Genomic DNA, 19,823 nt, shown 5'->3' on the forward strand with positions numbered 1-19,823 from the left:
TGATGCCTGGCCCACCAGCCTGCCAGCAGCGCGGCCACCCTGGCCCAAGTGCGCCCGTAAGCCACCCACCCGTTAGCTGTGAACATCTATCATCTATCAGCGTGGCACCTCTTACGAGTCCCCGGGGACGCAGCATCTCCCGGCCTTCCTCGGCCCCTCTGAACACCAGCTTCTGCACGGAGCCCAGGCCTGCCCGGCTGGTGCCCGTGCCACCGCGCTGTCTTCTGCCCTCCCGGCCAGCTGGCGGGTTGGTGTCGCGGAGAGATTCAGACGAGGAGCCAGCGCTCCTGGGGCGGGCTCTGGTGCTCTCGAGCATGGCACTGAGCAAGTCCCCTCACCTCTCCGGCATCAGCTTCCTTCTCTGAGAGATGGGAATACTCGGGTCTACCCTATCCACCTCACGGAGGTGTCCTGGGGAGCCAAAGAAACCCCAGGTGGGGAGGGGGTTGGGGAGAGGAAAGCACGAGGGAAAAAGTCATTGTGGTGACAGGGCAGGGCTGGAGGTGCCTAGGCCAGTCCCAAGGGACGCACAAGCCTTCCTCCGTGAATCGTCTCTTTGTGAGAGAAGCACTTACTTCAAGGTTCCTGTTTCCTCTCTGCCAGCAGGAATTGTAGGATCGTTGCCAAGCCCAAGCGGTACAAACAGCAAATAATCACTTGGATGAGAAGCCTGTTGCAATGAGCCTTCGCTGGGGACAAGGTCGGCCGGCAGCTTGGCCTATAAATCAGTGCTCCCTCCTCATCTCATTGGCTCTCGCCAGATGAATTGGGCCCTTCCACAGCCCCCACCATCGGCCCTGCACGCAGTAGGGATTCAGGCGGTGTCTGTGGAGCTGAGTGACTGCGGCAGCAGCTGGGGGTGGGAAGGGGCGAAGCCCTGTCCACTCAGATCGGAGATTCACTCCATACGGCCGAGGCAAGGGGACAAATCCCAATCAGACAGCACCTCGGGCTGGCGCTGGGGCAGCCGTTCACCCTGCCAGCCGTAGCTAAGAGAGATTTCAGGGGGTGGGGAGCCGAGGGAGGTTAGAACGAACATGCTTACTGTATTATCTTGCAGCAGTGATAAGACTAAAATTTTAGGATTTTCTTAATGAGACTCCTGCATTCGCAGGTTTTCCTTATCAGTGCTGGCAAGAACCCCAGTTTAGCATTCATGTCTTTTGCCTTAGAATGGAAGAAGGATCCCAAGAGGAATTCGAAAAACTCACTCTGGGGGAATACCTCTGCGCCCTCTTTTGCTTTCCTCATGGAATGAGCGCCCTCTGCCCCCGGCCTGCCCCAGACACGCTATGCTGTTTACTCATTGGCATCCGGGTGGCGAGCTTTCCCGGTTTGGGGTTTGCTGAACAAAATGCACATTGGGGCTGGGAAAGGAGTCTTTGGAAGTTAGAATGCCAGGCAGTTCAATATGCCTCTGCCCTCCCTCTCCCATCTGAGGATCTGGAACCTCCTGCCCTCCCCCAGGGTCCATAACCACCCCTGAGGGGCAGGTGCACATGCCCTAACACTCCATTCTACTGCTCTAACACCTGTCCACGGGGGCAGTTCTTTGGGGACTGTGATTGGGGCAAGCAACCACAAAATCGGGCTCATACAGTGAGTGCTCACATATTTGGGGCAGAGTTTACTCTGTGCAAACTCTGTGGGGGTGGGGGGACAGCCACATCCCCATTTTACAGGTGTGCAGCCTGGCCCCTGGAGATGGTTGGTGATGCGGCACCATCTGGAGAGAGCCGACACTGGAGGCAGGAATAAAACTGCAGTGTGGACCTAGGGCTGGGGTTGGAGGAGACCTGGGTGTCTCCTCTTGCACTCCAAGTCCTTGGGTCCCCTTGGGGCACCCAGCTCTGTGGGAAGAGAACCCCGGAAGGCCTGCCTCATCTTCCCATCCCACTTGGATGCCTACCTAACCTTGAAAAAAAGCATTTTTTTTTTCCTGATCAGATTTCAAAAGGCAAAACATCTCAATCCGCCTGGAAATAAAGGAAGAACGGCCTCTCCTTTATCCCAGACACAGCCACAGTCCAGAAGTGATCAAACAGAGCCTTAGAATAAGCAAACTGGATGGCATCACTGTGAAGAAGCCCCTGGTTCACCGGAAAGCCCCAGCGCCCTTGCTGGTCACCTACGAACGCTTCCTCTGCGCACAGTTGTACCAAGTAGGTCCAAGGCAGGCAAGGGGGTGCTGCTGCTTCAGGTGAGACATGACTGCGGCAAGTTTAATGGATGAGGATGAGAAAAGATGCAGAGAGACCATGAAAAGCAGGATAGCCTCAGCAAGCACAGCAACTTTTGGGTTTCAGTTCAGGGTCAAACATCCTAACTACCCTCACAGGACCCCTGGGCATCAAGGCATTGCTGCATAACAAATGATACTTAAAAAAAATTTTTTTTAGTGTTTATTTATTTTGGAGCAGGGAGGGGAAGACAGAGAGGGAGACACAGAATCTGAAGCAGACTCCAGGCTCTGAGCTATCAGCACAGAACCCGAGGTGGGGCTCGAACCCACGAACTGTGAGATCATGACCTGAGCTGAAGTTGGACGCTTAACTGACTGAGCCACCCAGGTGCCCCACCAAGTGACACTCTTAAGGCTGCAGACTGGGTAGGAGGACAGGCTTTGGAATTCAACAAAGCCTTGTGTCCTGGCTCTGACATTTATCTTTTGTGTGTTCTTGAGCAATTGGCTTGAACATTTTGAACCTCTGTCTCCTCCTAGGAAATGGGGCTTCCGCTGCGGGAATGAGGCTGTCTGTAAAGTGCTCGGTGGACAGTGCCTGTGTCATACAGAGAGTGGTCCCCTGGATGAACACTGCTGTGGAAGAGGGGAGTGGGTGAGTAGTCCCCTCGGGAGGATTTACCCAAAACGTTTCAAACAAAAGAGAGTTAGGGCTCTACTGGAGGTCAAGGTGACAGAGAAGAAAACCCACAGGAGAAGCTGGAAGCAGTGTGGCTGGGAATGAAGGCACGGCGCCCCCATCACCTATGGGACACCCGTGGGTACCAGGCACTGGTTAAGGTACTTGATATATCTGATCTAACTTCATCCTCCCAACTTGGCTGTAGTTACTATAAAACTCCACTTTACAGGTGAAGAACCTTACCCAGGAGTGAAGAAGACACTTTCCTAAGGTTACACAGCTCATAAGTGGGATTCAAATACAGATTTATCTGAGTCCAAAGCCAGTTTCTCAATCCCCACACCAGGTAGAGGGGCAGGGAGGGTGGGGCTTCACAGAAAGTCCGCAGGGAGGTATTTGCAGACACCACAGAGGAGGTGGAGAGGGACAGCCACCGGGCCTGAACAGGTGAGGAGCTCCCGACTCCCGACTTCCAGCTGGCCGTCATGCCAGCAAACAGGCCGAAAGGCAGGCTGCACCTACAGCTTCAGGGTGCCAGAGAGAAGGCCCTTGACCCTGACCCACTTGTGAAGTCCAAGCATCAGTCCTGCCAGTGGTTTGTGGTATGGTTGAAGGGAAGGAAGTCTACCTAGAAGCTTCCAGCACATGAGCCTCACCTCCGAGGGCTCTCCTACACAGCAGGCAGTGCCCACACAGGAGGCCTTGGGCCCAGAGACCTCTGGATTGCCAGTTGGGGGAGCCCCCTGTATCAGCCCCTCCCACATTACCTGCCACATACACCCCTGCCCAGGCTCCTTGCCTCAGATGGCTGGTAGAGAAGAGACACAGAGAACACAGGAACTCTCCATCATAAACCCTCCTAGTTCTCATCGTCTGGGCTGTGAACCCAGCAAAGAAAAAAAATACCTACAAATAAAACACCAGAGTGAGGGAGAGGGTCTTCGTAAAATGTGGGCAGTAATCCGAATTTGTATCCAGAGAAAAATGACAACTGTTAAAACCCTAGATGCAACCTGAACTCTGGTTTATGATAACGTAACATTTCCGGCAATAATACTCGGGGAGGAAAGAGATGAAAATGAACTGAACTTTATTCAGGGATCTCATTACTATGAGTATGGTTCCTTTTGCTAAAATACAGAAATATCTATAATGAGGATTTGTGTTGTCCTAAGAAAAATGTATGAAAAAATAGCCTTAAAGCACGGGAAAACTTTTATGTGCTATAATGTAGAAGTTGCTTCCCCTTAAAGAGCTGGGGTATGTAAATAGTCCGCTGAAAAAAGACTTGTGTAATTAATCACTGGAACTACCCTTCCCAGTGAGTTTTGGTGGTCTCACAGTCTTGGGACCCAGGAGACAGGAGTCAGGGCAGTGGCCTAGTCTTGACTTCTGGCCAGGGGTGTGAAATCCCAGTGAGTCCACTCCTTGGATTCCAATACAAGCAAACAAGGCATGCTTTGTTCTCTTTCTCCCCACTGCCCAGCCGAACCCAGCATTAAGGCTTTGTTTTTAAGTAGTCAATGAATCACAGAAGGTCGGACTGAAAGGTTCCTGCAAAGGCTCCTCTCCCTCCAGCCCTCCCATTGCACAGATTAGCAAACTGAGGTCCTGGGAGGCTCAGGCACTTGCCCTGGATCCCAGGAAACTGCAGAGGCCAAGCCTGAGAAAATGAACACAATGCTCACCCCATACCCAGGGCCCCATCTCCAGGGGGATCTGGCTCTGCCTGGGCTGCAGTCTATTTGACCAAGGGCTGTACCCTCCCATGGAGTGGCCCCAATCCTCCTCAATGAGGCGGGGAAGTCTTCAATCCCATTCTGCTCTCCCTGAGTCTCCCTTACCTGGCTTCCCTCCTGGGTGGGAAGGTGGTTTATGCTGACACCCTCCCTGCTGACAGCCCTCAGGCAGGGTGACACCAGTCCTGGGCCAGGGCCCAGTCCTGACCTGGGGCCGGCCTGGCCTGGCTGGGTGCTGTAGCAGCTGTCTAGAGGCCATGGTACACTGGCCAGCAGGGAGTCAACAGATAACACAGAAGGCATATTCTGGGGCTCAGTTAGCAGGTGAGAATGTCCAGGAGGAGGAGGAGGGGTGGAGGAAGAGGACAGGGAGCCAGAGCCCTGGGTAACCCCAAATCTGAGGGGGTGATGGCTGGAGCTGGCTAGAAAAAGTGTCCTGGGTGGAGAACTGTGGAGTGGCCAGGCGAGGTTGACAGCAAGGGAGGAACATGGCACAGGGTCAGTTTCCCCAGGGAGGCCCGTCCCCACCTGGAGGCTGTGGCTTCCAGTGCAGCCTCCTAGCACAGGCTGCCTGCCTTAAGGGCCTCGAAACAGCGCTGGGCCTGGAAGTGCCTCTCAGGGCACAGGGTACAGGACTCCCGGAAACGAGCCCCTGCCTGGCAGTGCTGGCCCTGGGCTCACAGATCAGGCCCCGTCCCTGCGCCCGGGGAGTCACCAATAACAAGAAAGCATTGATTGTCCAAAGGGGATGGGGCACCTGGGCTGCTTCTTGACCTGGTCTGGGAGTTTGGGCTCCATTCACCATCAGAGCCACTCTTTTTGGGGGACAGTCCCTGGATTCATGATATGGGGGCAGGAGAAGGGAGGGGCTCTGAGTCCCCGTCCTAACGGCCTGAATGCTCACCCCTCTCTAGAGGACCAACACTTCACTCGTGAGTCAACCAGGTGGACTTCAGCTCTTCTTCCCTTTACTTCCAAGTAAGAAAAATATGTCATAATGAACCCCCCTCCCCCGAATATTTCATGCAAATCTTGAAGAGGCAGGGTGATGTGAACAAAGATCTTCTACTCTAGATCCCCCAGGGGCCAGAGGAAGGGACCTGCTGGCCTGAAGACTGAGCCTGCACTAGTCAACTGGATGCTCCTGAAAGCTAGTGTTATGCCGGCAACATAAGTCCCCAGCTCACCGCACCTGTCTGCTTCCCAGTGATAATTAATAATAACCATTGCAGTAGGATTCACTATAATTACTACTCCTATCCCACCCTTTTTTGAACACTTATTATGAGCTGCACATTATCTCATTTACTCATCACAAGAGCCCTCTGCAATAGGTATTCTTATCATGCCCATTTTGTAGAGGAGAAAACTGAGGCACCAGAGGTAGAAAGTGACTTGTAGCTGATGCAAACAGAAACACCTACGTCCCTCGCCCATATCATTAACCTTGCAAAGCTCAAAGAGCAGAAAGCCAAGTGTATTTGAGGCAAGAAGTTGGTGCACTAAAGCACTTTGCTAAGGGTGGGAGCTGGTGAGCAAAACTCAGCCCAGGTAACAGGGCCCCTCGAACAGCTGTCCAGCCACCCAGTGTGGAGGGAGACACGGAGGAGGAATCCCATCACGAGAGAAACGGAAACCATAAGAGTCTGGTATCCCCCCCGTGTCTGCATGTTAAAAAGATGAAAAGAGAATCTGCAAAGGCTGATCATTTCAAATTTTATATTAATTGGGTTCTTTTAAAATTTTTTTCTGTCAAATTGCTTATATTTCTAAGTTTTAAGAAAAAAAGAAGTTCACAGATGGCAGGCCCCTGGACTGGAAGAGTGGACTCTGTGGCCTCTACTCCACAAGGCAGCTAAGGGGCCAGACAGAGGCTCGTCAGTCATCAGCCTGGCCCAGGACCCTCTGCCTCCCCTTCCCTGAAGCCCCATTGTCTACCGTCCTCAGAGCGGCTGGCACAGATGCACATAAGTGGGGGAGACTCAGTTCTGTGCCCTGGGCACTGCTACTCCTCCTCAGGCCAGACCATGAGGGCTTTGGAAGCAGGGGTTCTGTGCTCTAATTCTACCTTCGCCTCCCAAGGGCACAGACCAAGCCCAGACCAGGGTCCTGTGCATTTGCTGATTAGCTAACTGGCCTGAGCGGCTACTTCCCAGACCCTTGCTAGTGAGCAGTTCAAATCCCAAAATATCTGCCAGGAAGTCGGCTTTTTGTAACTCAGATCGTTCTTCCCTGTACAGACAAAGCCATCGATGGTCGTGGGGCTGCAGGGCTAGACCACTAAGGCCAATATCAGAATCTAGCTTGCTGAGTCGTGGCACAAAAGCCCAAATTATGTGCATTGCCCCTGGAAGGTCTGCAAAGTGGGTGGGAGGAAGAGGAGAGGGAATGGGCTTCTTTTGTTTCTTGGTGCTGGCATTGAGTTTGGCCAGTTTAGCATTCTCATGCATGGGTGTGCGTGCGTGTGTGTGTGTGTAAATTAAGAGGAGTCTGGTTGAGTGTTTAAATCAACAAATCTGGAAACCATAACAGTTGGCTTTGATCAGTGCAATTGCTGGGCTGCATGCAGAGTGCTGTCTGACCAGCTGCTCCTGGTCAGCTCAGTAGGTACACATGGCCCCAGAGAGTCTTCTGGAAGTGAGACCCTGCCTTGGCTTCTCTCCCTACTTCCTCTACTCCTCTGATAGCCAGGCTGGACAGGAGAGGAGGGATCCATATGGTACCCTGAAGCCAAATCAAGGAGACTCAGAGAGTCCCTTCAAGCACTATAGGGCACCAGGGACCCTGTCGTCCAGGTCAGTGTCTATTAAGGTCAGGGCTCAGACAGTCTGACCAGCACTCATTGCTTGAGAATCGCCATTGATTACTTAACCCTCCAATAAAGCATGCTTTGCTAGTCCCATCCCTTGTGGGGGATAAATGTCGGCCACCAGCTAAGGCCAGGCTTCCCCATGTTCCTCACTTGTTCACTCATGGAGCTTCCACTGAGGACCACCTGCTCGGTGCTCAGATACCATTGGGGCTGGAACTCCTCAGGCTGAGTCTTTGTCCCAAGTGAGTGCTCAGGCCCTCAGGGCAGACAGGATGGCCTGGTGCTATGCAAGGACCTTGCCCCTGACTGTGCAGAGGTGTGGTATCACTGGAGAGCAGTCTGTGAACTTGCTCTCTCACACTATCATGTGGAGTTTGGGCCTAAATGAATTCTGTGCCCTCCACATGCTCTTTGAGCTATAGTGCAAGTCTGATGTCCATCCACGTTCATGGAACATCTCCTATGGGCGGGGTGCTAGGCTGGGTGCTGGCCATGTTGAATAAAGGAAGACAGCGTTCCCACCTTTGCGGGGGGAAGTTCATGGTTGGTTAAGAGTTCCACAGAACACAGGGAGCTGTGGGAACAGGGACAGAGGCCCCAAGGCCCGCAGGCTCGGCTGGAAGAGCTTTCCTGGAGGAGATAGTGATGTATCATCTGCAAAGTGGGCATGCCAGGTGAAGAAGAGAGGAAGGGTATTCTAGACAGAGAAACCACCTTAGTAATGGAAACAGAGTTAGGAAGCTGTACGGAATGTTCAGGAATTGAGAGGAGCTTGGGGTAAGTATAGCAAAACAGGTGAGAGGGGCCTGGGAGAGCTGGCGGGGCGGGGGGGGGGGGGAGGCAGTGGCCACGACATGGTCCCGAACACTAGCCAGGTCCCAGAGTGTTGGGGTCTGGCGGGGGGTCCTGTCAAGAACAGCCAAGGGCCCGGTCTAGGGCAGTGATGGCAGAGATGGGGAGGAAGGCACGTGGGGAACAGTCAGGAGGTGGTTTTGGTAAGACTTGGCAGTTGAGTGGCCACTGAGTGCAATAATGAGTGCCTTCTGTGTGCTGGGCTAGCAATGGGGTGGAGGGGGACAGAAGTATCTGGGAAGAACCCCAGTTTTCAGGCTGGAAAGAGTGAGGGGTGGTGACACTCTCCTGGGATTGGGAACACTGGAGGAGGAATAAGTTTGGGGACGACGCTGAGAGAAGCAGAGCAGCAGAAAGGCCACGTGGGCTCTGCCCAGGTGAGGTAGGCAGGATGGAGACTTCCAGGTCGGGGACCCGACAGAAGTGAACGCAGCGGGGACAGATGGAGTGTGGTCTATTTCAATGAAAATGAAACTCAACCCTCTTCCCTGAGTCCAGATGTTTGAGTTATGAGAATCAGAGTTTGCCCATCATGCCCCAGACGCGGCCCCTGTTTCCAACTGCACCTCACTGACTGATGATATCTGTGTACCTTATGTGTCAAGATCCGGGCTTTGTGGCCAAGTAGCTTCTTCCTCAGTTTTGCAGATAGAGGCGCCAGAAATTCTGTCACTGGCTGTCCTTGGACCCCTGCTGTCGGCCCTCACCAAGGAAGCCAAGGACACTTGTCAGGATGAGTAAGATGGAGGGAAGCAAACCTACCAGGGCGTCTACAGCAATTTCCAGGGAAAACCATCTGCGCAGCTTCCTGCGAGGCTGTGGCTGTCCACCATCCCGTGCTCTGGTCCCAGAGGCCACTTCAGGGCTCTCTGATCCCGGGAACCATGGCTCCAAGGCCCCTCCTGCTGGTCCTCCTCTGCCCAGGTCTCCAAAGGAGCCTGGAGGGTTCCAAGAACAGGAAAAGTGGGAAGCCCGATGCATACAGCTCCTCAGATGAAAAACCAGCAATTGCATTCCAGGCTCCTCGGAGGCTCCCCAGCCCCACTCCCTGGCAGCATAATTACAGATGCCTCCCTCCTTACAAACCCTTCCTACGCACTGCATAAAGGAATACAATTTCTGGCTGTCCAAATTACAAGAGACCATAATGCACAAAAGCAATAAACACAGGTTCTAACAGCAATCAGATACCACTTATCGTAAACAATGGTTTTTGTGATTTATTGCGTTTGAAGCAGGTTCAGCATTACTCCTTAGAAGATTTGGTTATTCTTGTTTTCAAGCAGAGTTGCCGGCAGCCAGCTGACGTCAGAAAAAATTGCTCAAGCACAGCAGATTTTTAAAAATAGGGCCAATGTGGTGTTAAAATAATAATAATAGAAAAATTGGGGTGGCTGTAGGCTGATGTGGAAGTCTAGAGACAGAGCCATTTGGAGTTTGAAGGCTCCCCTGCCAAAGCCCGGGCATCGTCGGTGGGTCCTGCGTGAGGCTCATCCTCACTTCCTGATGCCCAGCACTTCCGATCCCTCCCACTGTCCTCCTGTCCCCTGAGTGACGTGGGAGGGAGGAGGAGACTAGTAACCAGAGTGGGCCAAGTGACAGTCCGGATTAACACATCAAGCTGTTCAGCTTCCCGGCTCAGGCCTCAGTTAGCTCTGGTACTCAGATACTAGGGGAGTACAGAAAAGTCAAGTTCAGACAGTGCCTTTGGGCCAAGAAATCTGCAATGATTATCCAAAAGGAAACCGGCCCAGGTCCGGCAGGATCAGTCTCTTCTCTCTTGGACCCTGTCCTGTCCACTCTGCTGGGAAGGTGCAACAGACACCGTCAGGAACAGAGGCTGGCAGTGGGGCCTGGGCTGAGAAAGCAACAAGAATGCCCACCCAGTTTGGAGCAAGTCTTCCAACTGACCTTACAGACATCTTAGGATTCCTTGTGGGAATTTCAGGGGCTCCGGGAGGAGGTCACCCCTGATTCAACCAGGGAGCTCTGCTTTTGTTAATTTTCTCTAATGGGTTTCTATACGATTGTTAGCAGAAAAAAAAAAAATTGGATTAGAGAGTTAATCCCCAAATAGGAGTCAATGTGCTCTGCCTCTTTGATCTTTCTCTGCCTCTCTTCAAATCCACCATTTTGCCATGATTTGAAAGCAGAGGCACAGGGGAGAACTCACTCCCAGAGGTGGGACAGTGAGAGCCTTTGAGGAGATGCATGCTCCCAGGAAGGCAGGGGTACTGCCCTCTGCCCTCATGGGGACCATCGGATGTGGAGCTCCCCCACCCCCCCCAAGGATAAATGACACCAAACCACCTTGGCCATACCCCATGGCCTGTGCAACTAGACTTGGTTCTGAGGGAAGCGGAGAGAATAGTGTGCATGTGTATCAGGCACGTGGCCTCACAGGAAGCAGAGTCCCCACTGCACAAATGGCAAAAGGCTGTTTGCTCCAGAATCTCTAGGAGCTGGAAGAGACACTCTTTAACCAACACGTAGTACCCTTGGGACTGAAGGAGTACACACATATGTGTGCGCACGCATGCACACACACACAAACACACATGCACATATTCAGCCTCCCCCTCGCAGGAAGGCCAAGACCCTGCCCTGGCTGACGCTTCATTTCCATTTGGCGGGGTGGGGCGGAGGGGGGGTGGTGCGGTGGCAAGCTCTCTCGCCTTAGCTTGGAGCAGAGAGCAGAAAAATTCACTGAGCTATCCAGATCATGATAAGGAGAACGCATGTTAGTGGCCTGCCAGTCCCTAGAGAACAGCCATGATCTCTTGTTTGAAGTGAATTCTCAGAACATCACTCACCCAGGTGGAAAAAAATATATCGATCACTAACATTTACCGCAGACTTACATTCCAGGCACTATTTGTAAACTCCTTTCTTTCGTGATTAACTTATTTAATGCTCAACACACAACTCTGCCATAGGAATTGTTATTCTCTCCATCTTAAAGATAAGGAAACGGATGCACAGAGAAGGAGAGTAATTTGCTGAGCTCACCCAGCCAGTAATGTGAATACAGCTCCCAAGTCCACAGGCCTCGCTGTGTTTCCCACCTGTTTCCACACGCATTCTTTCCCGCTGAGAGGCTTATGGTTTTCTTTCTGTGTGGTCTCCTGTCAAGTCTCGGTTGGCTGGGATCATTTCGGGCATAGGGAGATAGATGGGGTGAATGTCAGTTAAAACAACAATATCGACACTAGCACCTGTTGGAATCAGGAGTCGCCAGAAGTGCCCACACCCAGCCCGTCTGCTGTTTGGCGGCCGAGCCTCCTCCCGGCCGCACATCGCCCTCCTGAGAGATGAAGCCACCACAGCCACAAACCACACAGAAGGTCCCAAACCTTCGAGTCAGCAGACCTCTGCTGAGTGTCGAGGTGTCAGGCACCCGTATCACATTCCGAGACCGCCAATGGGAATTCCAGAAAAAAGCAAAAATCTGCTTTTTGATAAAGACAAAGGCGATACGCTGCCCAAAGATAATCTGAACACCGAGATAAGGTTTTGTACAGAGCCTCGCATCTTCAAACATCCCTGTCCTTCCGTATTTCTAATCCTCGGCCTTGAATTGTTTCTGTGCAGAGGGAGGTGTGAGGAACATCACCCGCTTCCTACTTCCTGGGACCCCCTTCCTTTTCCAAGTTACCGTGGCACTTCGGTCTGTGTTGTCTGATTGGTCACTCAATTGCATATGGTCTTCTGTGCTCTGTGTTCATATAGGTCTTGTTCCTTGAAGCTCCTTGAACGTGTGTCATCCCCATGGCTACCCCTCTGCCTCCCTATGCACACAGCAGAACTTCAGAGGCACCAGCATCACCTGGGGAACTAATTTAGTTTATTTAAATACCAAGTCACGAGCCACGCCCCAAGAGGTTTTGATTCAGTGGATGTGATGCGTGGCTCAGGATTTCACACTTTTATTAAGTGCCCCAGATGTTGGCAGTCTCACGTTCATGTTTTGAGAAACCCTGCTAGCTTGCCTCCCCAGGATAGCATCTGTGTGGGTTGAACTGTGTCCCCCTAGCAAATTCGTATGTTGATGTTCTAACCCCCAATGGCTCAGATAGTAACCCTATTTGGAGGTAGGGTCTTTACAAGGGTAATTAATTATAATGAGGTCATTAGGGTGGGCCCTAATTCAATACAACAGGGGTCCTTATAAAAAGAGGGAATCTTGGGGCACCTGGGTGGCTCAGTCGGTTGAGCATCTGACTTCAGCTCAGGTCATGATCTCACAGTTCGTGGGTGTGAGCCCCGCATTGGGCTCTCTGCTGTCAGTGCAGAGCCTGCTTTGGATCCTCTGTGTCCCCCTCTCTCTGCCTCTTCCCCACTTGTGCTCTCTCTCTCTCAAAAATAAATAAATCTTAAGAAGAGGGAATCTGGAAGATGATGTGAAGGTTCAGGGAGAAGACAGTAATCTCCAAGCCCAGGAGAAAGGCCTGGAACAGAGCCTTCCCTCGTGGCCCTCTGAAGAAACCGACCCTACTGACCCCTTGACCTCTGACTTCTAGCCTCCAGAACTGTGAGAAAATAGAGTTCCATTGTTGAAGCCACCAGCCAGTGCTACTGTGTCATGGCAGTCCCAGCAAATGAGTGCTGCCTCCACAGCAGATATTTTGCAAATACATTTTTTTTTTTTTTTTTTGTCTAAACTCATCTTTGCCAAACTTTTTCACTGCCTTGAATTCTTCGCTGGGTATTCCTACCCCTGGGCTGTGACCTGTTGTCACCCAGCAGCCTGCCAGGCCCGGCTCAGCATCCTGGCGTCTGGGCACAGTGCTTTTCCCACACGGCAGAGGTCACCCTCCCCCCGGAGCTCTAGCTTCTCGTCGCTGTCACCCGCCGTGCACTAAGCTCTGCCCTTTGGGGCTAGATGCCACCAGCTCATGCCATCTCCTCTGAGAGGGTGTGACTGCCACCCGGACTCCCAGATAATCCGGGCATTATCACCTGGAAGGCCTGGCTAGGGACAAAGAGGGACTCTGTGGGCAGACCTTGGGAAGGTGGCGTCTCTGCTTGTGTCTGCCTCTGTCTGGGAGATGGGCAAGGCAGCCGCAAAGCTCGCTGGAGCTCTGCTCGTAGTGCCTGCCAAACCTACCAGGCCTGGGGTGGCCCCACACCGCGGGCCATATAAAGCTTTGTGCTCACCACCAGGGCAGTGCTAGAGAAGGGACTCCTAGGACCCCACCCCCAGAAGCTACAGTTAACTCTGCATGCCATATGAGGGGGGTGGCTCACCACCAAACCTCAGCAGCCACAGTGGCCACTGGTCATGCTTCTTGGTAAGGACTCCTCCACCTTCTGGACATCTTGTGTGTTTCTCAATTCATTCCTCGCCACCACGACTAGAAATAAGCTTTTCTGCAGGCGAGATTTAAACGAGCTCTCCTGTCACCGAGCACATGGCCTCGCACTGAATAAAGGGTCTTTAGAATGCTCAGATCCACCTTCTTCTCATTTCCTTCTCTCCCTGATCCTGTTTTCTCCCTGGGGTATGGGTGTCTGTGCAGCCAGTGTGATTAACTCAACCGGGACTATAATCTCAGGAAGGAATGGAATGGAAATCATTTTTGGAATATAAATCAAATAGGATTTCAGTTGAAGTTATTTAAAAGAAATTAATTGACTTGTACTCGCCACAATACACTGATAAGAGTTCATTGCCAGACCCATCAGGAGTAATGAAAAAACAGTTAATAAAATTCAGCTGTCAAAAGCAGCCTGAGCACGCTCTCCGGGGACGTCCCACTGCCCCCGGGGTCGCAGGGGGTGGAGCACACCAGTTTGCAGGGGCCAAGCTCAGGTTTTGCTGAATTTTTCTCTTGTGTGGGATTACTCGAGTTTTAATACTGTAAGATTCTTAGGGCTGAGACTTTTTCCCAAGCTGCTTTGTATTTCTATATAGCTCCATGCACATATTAAATCACAACCGAAGGAAGGATGCGGGCTAGATAAGAATGGTTTTGCATTCAGGAGTTCGGGTTTTTTTTTTTTTTTTTTTTTTCATTTGTGAGGCCTTCAAAAGAGATATTTCTCCTTCCCCTTATTGACTGTAAATGACCTTAAGGAGGAGGGAGTGGCAATATTTAATTAAAGACATCTTTGGCTTCTCTCCCCCACTCTCCGAAATCCAGGGAGGAGAATAAGTTATGAACTCGAAAAAACCATACATGCGCAAAGAAGAGGGAAGGGAAAATTTCCATACTGCAATCCAGTGCAAGACCCTGGACGCGGCAGCCAGCCCCATCACCCCACACGGCACTTCCCGGCCTATGTGGCCATCATCTGCCGTTCTCATCAAAGACGTGAGTCCTTGAGACACAGAGGCAGAAATTACCCCACGTCTCTAGGACTCCACAAGCCACAGCCTTCCGGACAGCAGAGTAGCTGCTCCCTGCCCTGAGCTCCTCACCTGATTTTTAATTTTATTTTGTAGCGGTTGCCATGGGCCAGGCAGCATTCTAGGCACGTGCCAAGCAGTAACTCATGTGATCCTCACAGAAGCCCTTAAGTGCACTGAAATGGGCGCCCCGCCCCCCCCCCCCCCCCATTCATGTGTTGACGTCCTAACCCCAAATGTGATGGGATGTGGAGGTGGGGACTTTGGGAGGTGATTAGGTTTAGATGAGGTCATGAGGGTGGGGCTCTCCTGCAAGGAAATGAAAGGATTAGTGTCTTTATAAGAAGAGACACCAGACAGCCAGGTGAGGATGCTGTGGGAGGACGGAAGGCAGCCATCTCTGAGCCAAGAAGAGGGCCCTCACCAGCAACCGGTCAGGCTGGCACCTTGGTCTCAGACTTCCAGCCTTTAGAACTGTGAGCAAATAAATCTCTCTTGTTTAAGACAGTCTGGTATTTTGTTACGGCAGCCTGAGCTGACAAATGCAGGCAGTACCATTTTTATCACCCCTGTTTTATAGACGAGGGAACAGAGGCACAGAGAACTTCAGTAATTTGCCCAATGTCACACAGCAAGTGGCAGCACCAGCCCTTGGAACCAGAGGTCTAGCTCCAGTCTCTGCTTTCACTGATACATAGAAGCTAACTTTTGCTTTATGTTAAATGTCCCCACAAAAAAAGCCATTGTCACGGGAAACTGGTTTACTGAATTGCTTGTACGAAGTCGCTGGGCCATGGAACCCCAGGTGGGAATCCCAAATGGGGCAGGCCTCAGGAATCTGCTTGGAACAAGGCACCATTTCAAGGCTTTGGGTTTTTATCTGCAAAGTGGAGGGACCCACAGCAGGGATGCTGGGGCAGACTATGATCTCACATTCTTCTAAAACCTGGTCCCTCCCCCATCAGGAGGAAGAGTCTAACTTCCCTCTTCTTGAATCCAAGAGGACTTGTGATTTGCTTGTAACCAACAGAACAGAGCAGAAGTGACAAGGTGTGCCTTTCAAGGCTAAGTCATCAAAGGCAATGTGGCTTCCACCTGTTATTTGGGACACATCCTTCCCCCCCAGCCCTGAGCTTCCACATCAGAAATTTATCTCCCTTGAGGCCACCACAGTGTGAGGAAATGCAGGCCCAGAGGAGACAGGATGTATGCAGGTGTTCCTGTAGGCAGCAAGTGTCCATACCAGCCATGGGAGAGGAGATGACTCTGGATGATCCCAGGCTGGGTAGTTGAGTCGCCAGGCTGTGAGTGTCCCCAGCCGAGGTCCTAGACATTGCAGACAAGCTCTCCCTGCTGTGCCTGGTCTGGAGTCCTCACTCAGACTGTCTTAATTTAACGGTTGGCTATAAATCTAGGTTTGCGATGGTCAGTTACACAGCAACAATGATCAGTCTCCCTGGTGCCTGCCACTCTCCACTCCCTCCCTGTGCTCAGCATCAGGCCCCAGGGGTTTGGCCCAGACCCCTGCTGGGGAGCTGAGAGAAGGGTCTGATGGACCAGTGGACAAATAATATTGCAGAAGCAAACGGGTTGCCCTGGGTGAATTTCCAAAGGCCAGGCTCGAATCAGGCCGGTCCCTCTGAGCAGAGACACACGTCAGTCTGGGTTTCCTGAACCAAGAAATGGGTGAAGACACACACAAGAGCAGACGCTAAAAATCTGGACTAAAAAATGTCACCTCTTCCCAGAGGCTCTACAAGGTCGGGAAGCTGAGTCTCTGGGGATTTTGGATCCCAAAAAGCAAGTTGCTGTGCATAGTTAAGGATGTGGAGCAGGAGAGGAAGGACGTAGGTCCCACTGTCCCACTGCTTAGACTGGGGCTGGCCCCGAGCTAGTTGGTGGCAGAGATAAGGAACGTGTAATCCTATTATCTGGCAGGTCAGAACATACCGAATGGTCTCTGCAACAGACACTTCTCCCTCGCGGGTTTATTTTTTGTTTTAAATGTTCTTCAAGTCTTTGCTATTTTCCTGCCCCTTGTGTTCTAGGATCCTGATGGCTGTGGTGCTCACAGGGTTTCAGGAGTGTACACACAGCAGGGGCAAGGACGCACCATGTAGCCCCACACAGGGCATCGACAGGCAGCCCATGGGCGATGCAGCCACGACCTTGCTCCCAACCCCAGGGTCAGCCCCATTCTGGCTTCAGACAAGGTTTTTCTGCATTGTATAAAAAGAATCTGAAGGACGTGAGTCTGGGAGGTTCTCCGGCATAAACTCAGCATCCTCCCTTCCTTGTGCAGCTCCCAGAGAGACTTCTGCCCCACCCTGCAGTGGCCCAACCCAGTGGGCCTGGAGGGAGCTCTGCTTCCACGTCACCTGCTGCCTTGGGTCCTCTGAGGAGTCTGGCTGTTCAGGCTTGAGCTCAGTGCCGTGATGGTGTCCGCCACTGAGCTGGACCCAGGAAAGGAGCTGGTGATTCCTGGAGGAGAGGCAGGTGCTGGAGAGCCAGGTGGTCTAGCAATGTAATAACACTCTTTGTCTTTACCTCCTGGTGCTCTCCCACGGCCATGGGTGAAGCCGCTTTAAATGTTCTAGCTTGATCCCAGTGGCCACAGGGAGGACTATGATGGCGCTGAATACCCATACTTAGGCCAGAGAGCAGCTGGAGTCCTTGTCCTTGACCTAGGACAAGGCTTACAGGAGAGGTAACTCTCAGGGGATAAGGGTCAGGTTGAGACTCTTCACCACTTGGGAGGGCCAGGAACTGATTTTGCTAAGGAAGGCAGAATTTCATGGCCAAGGCAATGGGGTGAGGCATCTGCATGAGACACGTGGGGAGGGTCAGTCAGGACATGAGATAAGCAGTTCGTTTGCTAACGAATGACCTGTGAACGAGGCCAGCTGCCCAGCCTGTTGGAAAATGAACCAGCAGGGGCTGGAAAGTGCTCCCAGTCCTGCCCATCTGGAGTACATCTGCACAATGCCCGCCACTCCTGGGGAAGTTTGCCTGTTTCTCATCATTTTCTTAACAGAGAAGATGAAAGGTTCCGGGTATGCGCCAGCAAAGTGCGCTAGTGGCTGCAGAGGCTGGCGCGAGGCTGAGGAATGAAGCCGGATCCCCTACCTGTGGTCTGCGGTCCTGTGGTCAGCGGCCCGGCTGCATGAGGAGGGGAGCTGACCTCATTAGCTTGGCCAGGACCTGCTTGACATTGGCAGTGGCAGACAGAACGTCCTCTTCAGAGACCTCTGGGGCCAGGAGGTGGCTCCCAAACTGGGTCGGGGTCCCCTGAAGCCCATCCTCCAGGATGAGGCTGGGAAGGTGTTGATGACGCCAGCTTGGCAACCCGTACCAGTCTGTGTCCCCAGCCTCTCCTCCCACACAGGTCGGGAGCTGGGAGGAGCCGTGCACCAACTACCCTTGAAAATGCCTCTTCTCATCACCCATATTGACCCAGGAACCCCCCTCCTAGATGATGGGGCTGGGGGAGCAGACTGCGGTTTTGAGAACTTATTTGGGGGGGTAGGGGTGGGGCAGAACATGCAAGGTGGCACCCAAGTAAGAGTGCAGGGTGTCCCGAGGGTCACCCGGACAATGCAAATGAAGCGTTCACCAAAAGGGGTGGAGGGATGAAACCAAGTGTGGACAGAGCACGGCCAGCACAGTGGGTTCTGAATGCAGGGGTGTGGCATAAACCCTGCAGGAGGGGAGAGAGCTGTAAGGAGCACCTGAGTGGCTGAGCCAGTGCCCATCATGGCCTCATCTTACCCCTGCCAGAAGGGAGCCTCCCAGCACACAGCACCCCTGTGTGGTGGGGGTGGGGAGCAGTCACTGGGGCCTGGGGACACTCAGGGTCCAACCTGCTAGGACAAGGCTAGTCTCCTCTGACACCCCCCATCACAGAGCTCTCCACTCCAGTTCTCCCATCAGTTCCTGGGCCTCGGTTTCTCCACTGAGAAAGTGAGGGATAGGGCGAACACATCTGGACGAGTGCAGAACTCTCAAAAACGGTGTATAAAAGTCCAGCATGACAGAGGACTAGGCAGTCTGGCAGAACAGAGGAGAGAGACTAAGGGTGTTTGTTCCCTGTGGGAAGATTAAAGGCAGAAGGACCTTCTGAAAAAGACTGCCTCATGGGGGCAGGTCAGCAGATCAAAGCCAGCCTGTGCCCACCGGTGGATGCTTGAGATGGCCGCCTGCGGGATCTGGGGGAGGCTCCAGGGGCACACCTACTGGCAGGGCTTTAGACCACAGGCTGGGAGCCTCAATGACACAGCTGCCTGGCCACAGCCCCCAGCCTTGTGCTCAGCATGTGCCAGCCAGAGGGCAGGCCTCCCCCAGGAAGCATCAGAACTATGGGCTGAATCAGTGCCCAACCCTGGCACCAGAACCAGGTGAAAACTGTGGCCCGGCCCATTCTTCTGGCCCAGCTTGTGCCCATTCCCCCTCTAGTTCCAGCTGCAGCAGGAGCTATGACCCATTTCAGGGAAGTCCCTGAGCCTGGCCCCCAACCTCTCCTTGTTTCCAGTTCCTTGGATACCCTAGGAGCTGCCCATGTGGCTCTGGAGGGCATGCTTCCCAGTGGGATACACAGAGTTGAGTTCGTGTGTATAGCTGCAGTAGGACTGAAGCAGGAACCCTAGCACCCCATCCCCCTCAGTGAGCAGTGGGACACCAGTGTGGATGGCCCCGCACCTGCCATTCATTCACCAGCAGCCCCGTCAGTGCCACAGACGCCCCCGTTTTGGAAAGCTCAGGCTGGTGGGCTATCACTTACTCTCCGACCTTTTTCCAGATGAGTGAATTTTCCAGGGAACTGACATTTGTTACTTTAAGCACCAAATATTAATTAAAAAAACTTTTTTTTTTTTTTTTTTTTTGGTGAAAAACACTTTTGAAATGTATTGTAAATTTGTTTGGCCCCAAACAGAATGTATGGAACATATATTCCCTTCCCTTCGTGACCTGGAATTGTTCTCAGGAAGAGCCATTATGAGCCTGAGCTGTCATGGACGAAGCTTCTGCACTGTGACAGGGGAAACCTCCAGGGTCTCCCGAGGCCCCCCTGGCCCTGAGGCCCTAAGGGAGCATCCAGAAGAATACAGCTTGGCCCCTGCTCTTGCACAGCTCACTGGGTGGTTCAGAGAGTGCTTTTCTGAGATGTTCCCAGTCCAGTGGCCTCCTTCGGGCTGAAACCAGAGGCTCCC

The 19,823-nt window shown here is 52.6% G+C and overlaps 1 protein-coding gene across 4 annotated transcripts in view; it reads right to left on the minus strand.

Moving 5' to 3' along the window:
* KLHL29 (kelch like family member 29) overlaps positions 1–19,823 on the minus strand; it is a 309,817-nt gene that overhangs the window by 179,284 nt on the left and 110,710 nt on the right. Inside the window, exon 1 of one of the 4 annotated variants that reach the window (XM_053201182.1) lies at positions 109–8,236. The exons of the other annotated variants lie outside the window; for them this stretch is intronic. The gene's annotated coding sequence lies outside the window, so the exon portion shown is untranslated. Of the gene's footprint in view, positions 1–108; positions 8,237–19,823 lie in introns of those variants that run through there. 4 annotated transcript variants of the gene reach the window in all.

This window comes from Acinonyx jubatus, chromosome A3 (assembly GCF_027475565.1).
Source record: "Acinonyx jubatus isolate Ajub_Pintada_27869175 chromosome A3, VMU_Ajub_asm_v1.0, whole genome shotgun sequence".
NCBI lineage: Eukaryota > Metazoa > Chordata > Mammalia > Carnivora > Felidae > Acinonyx > Acinonyx jubatus.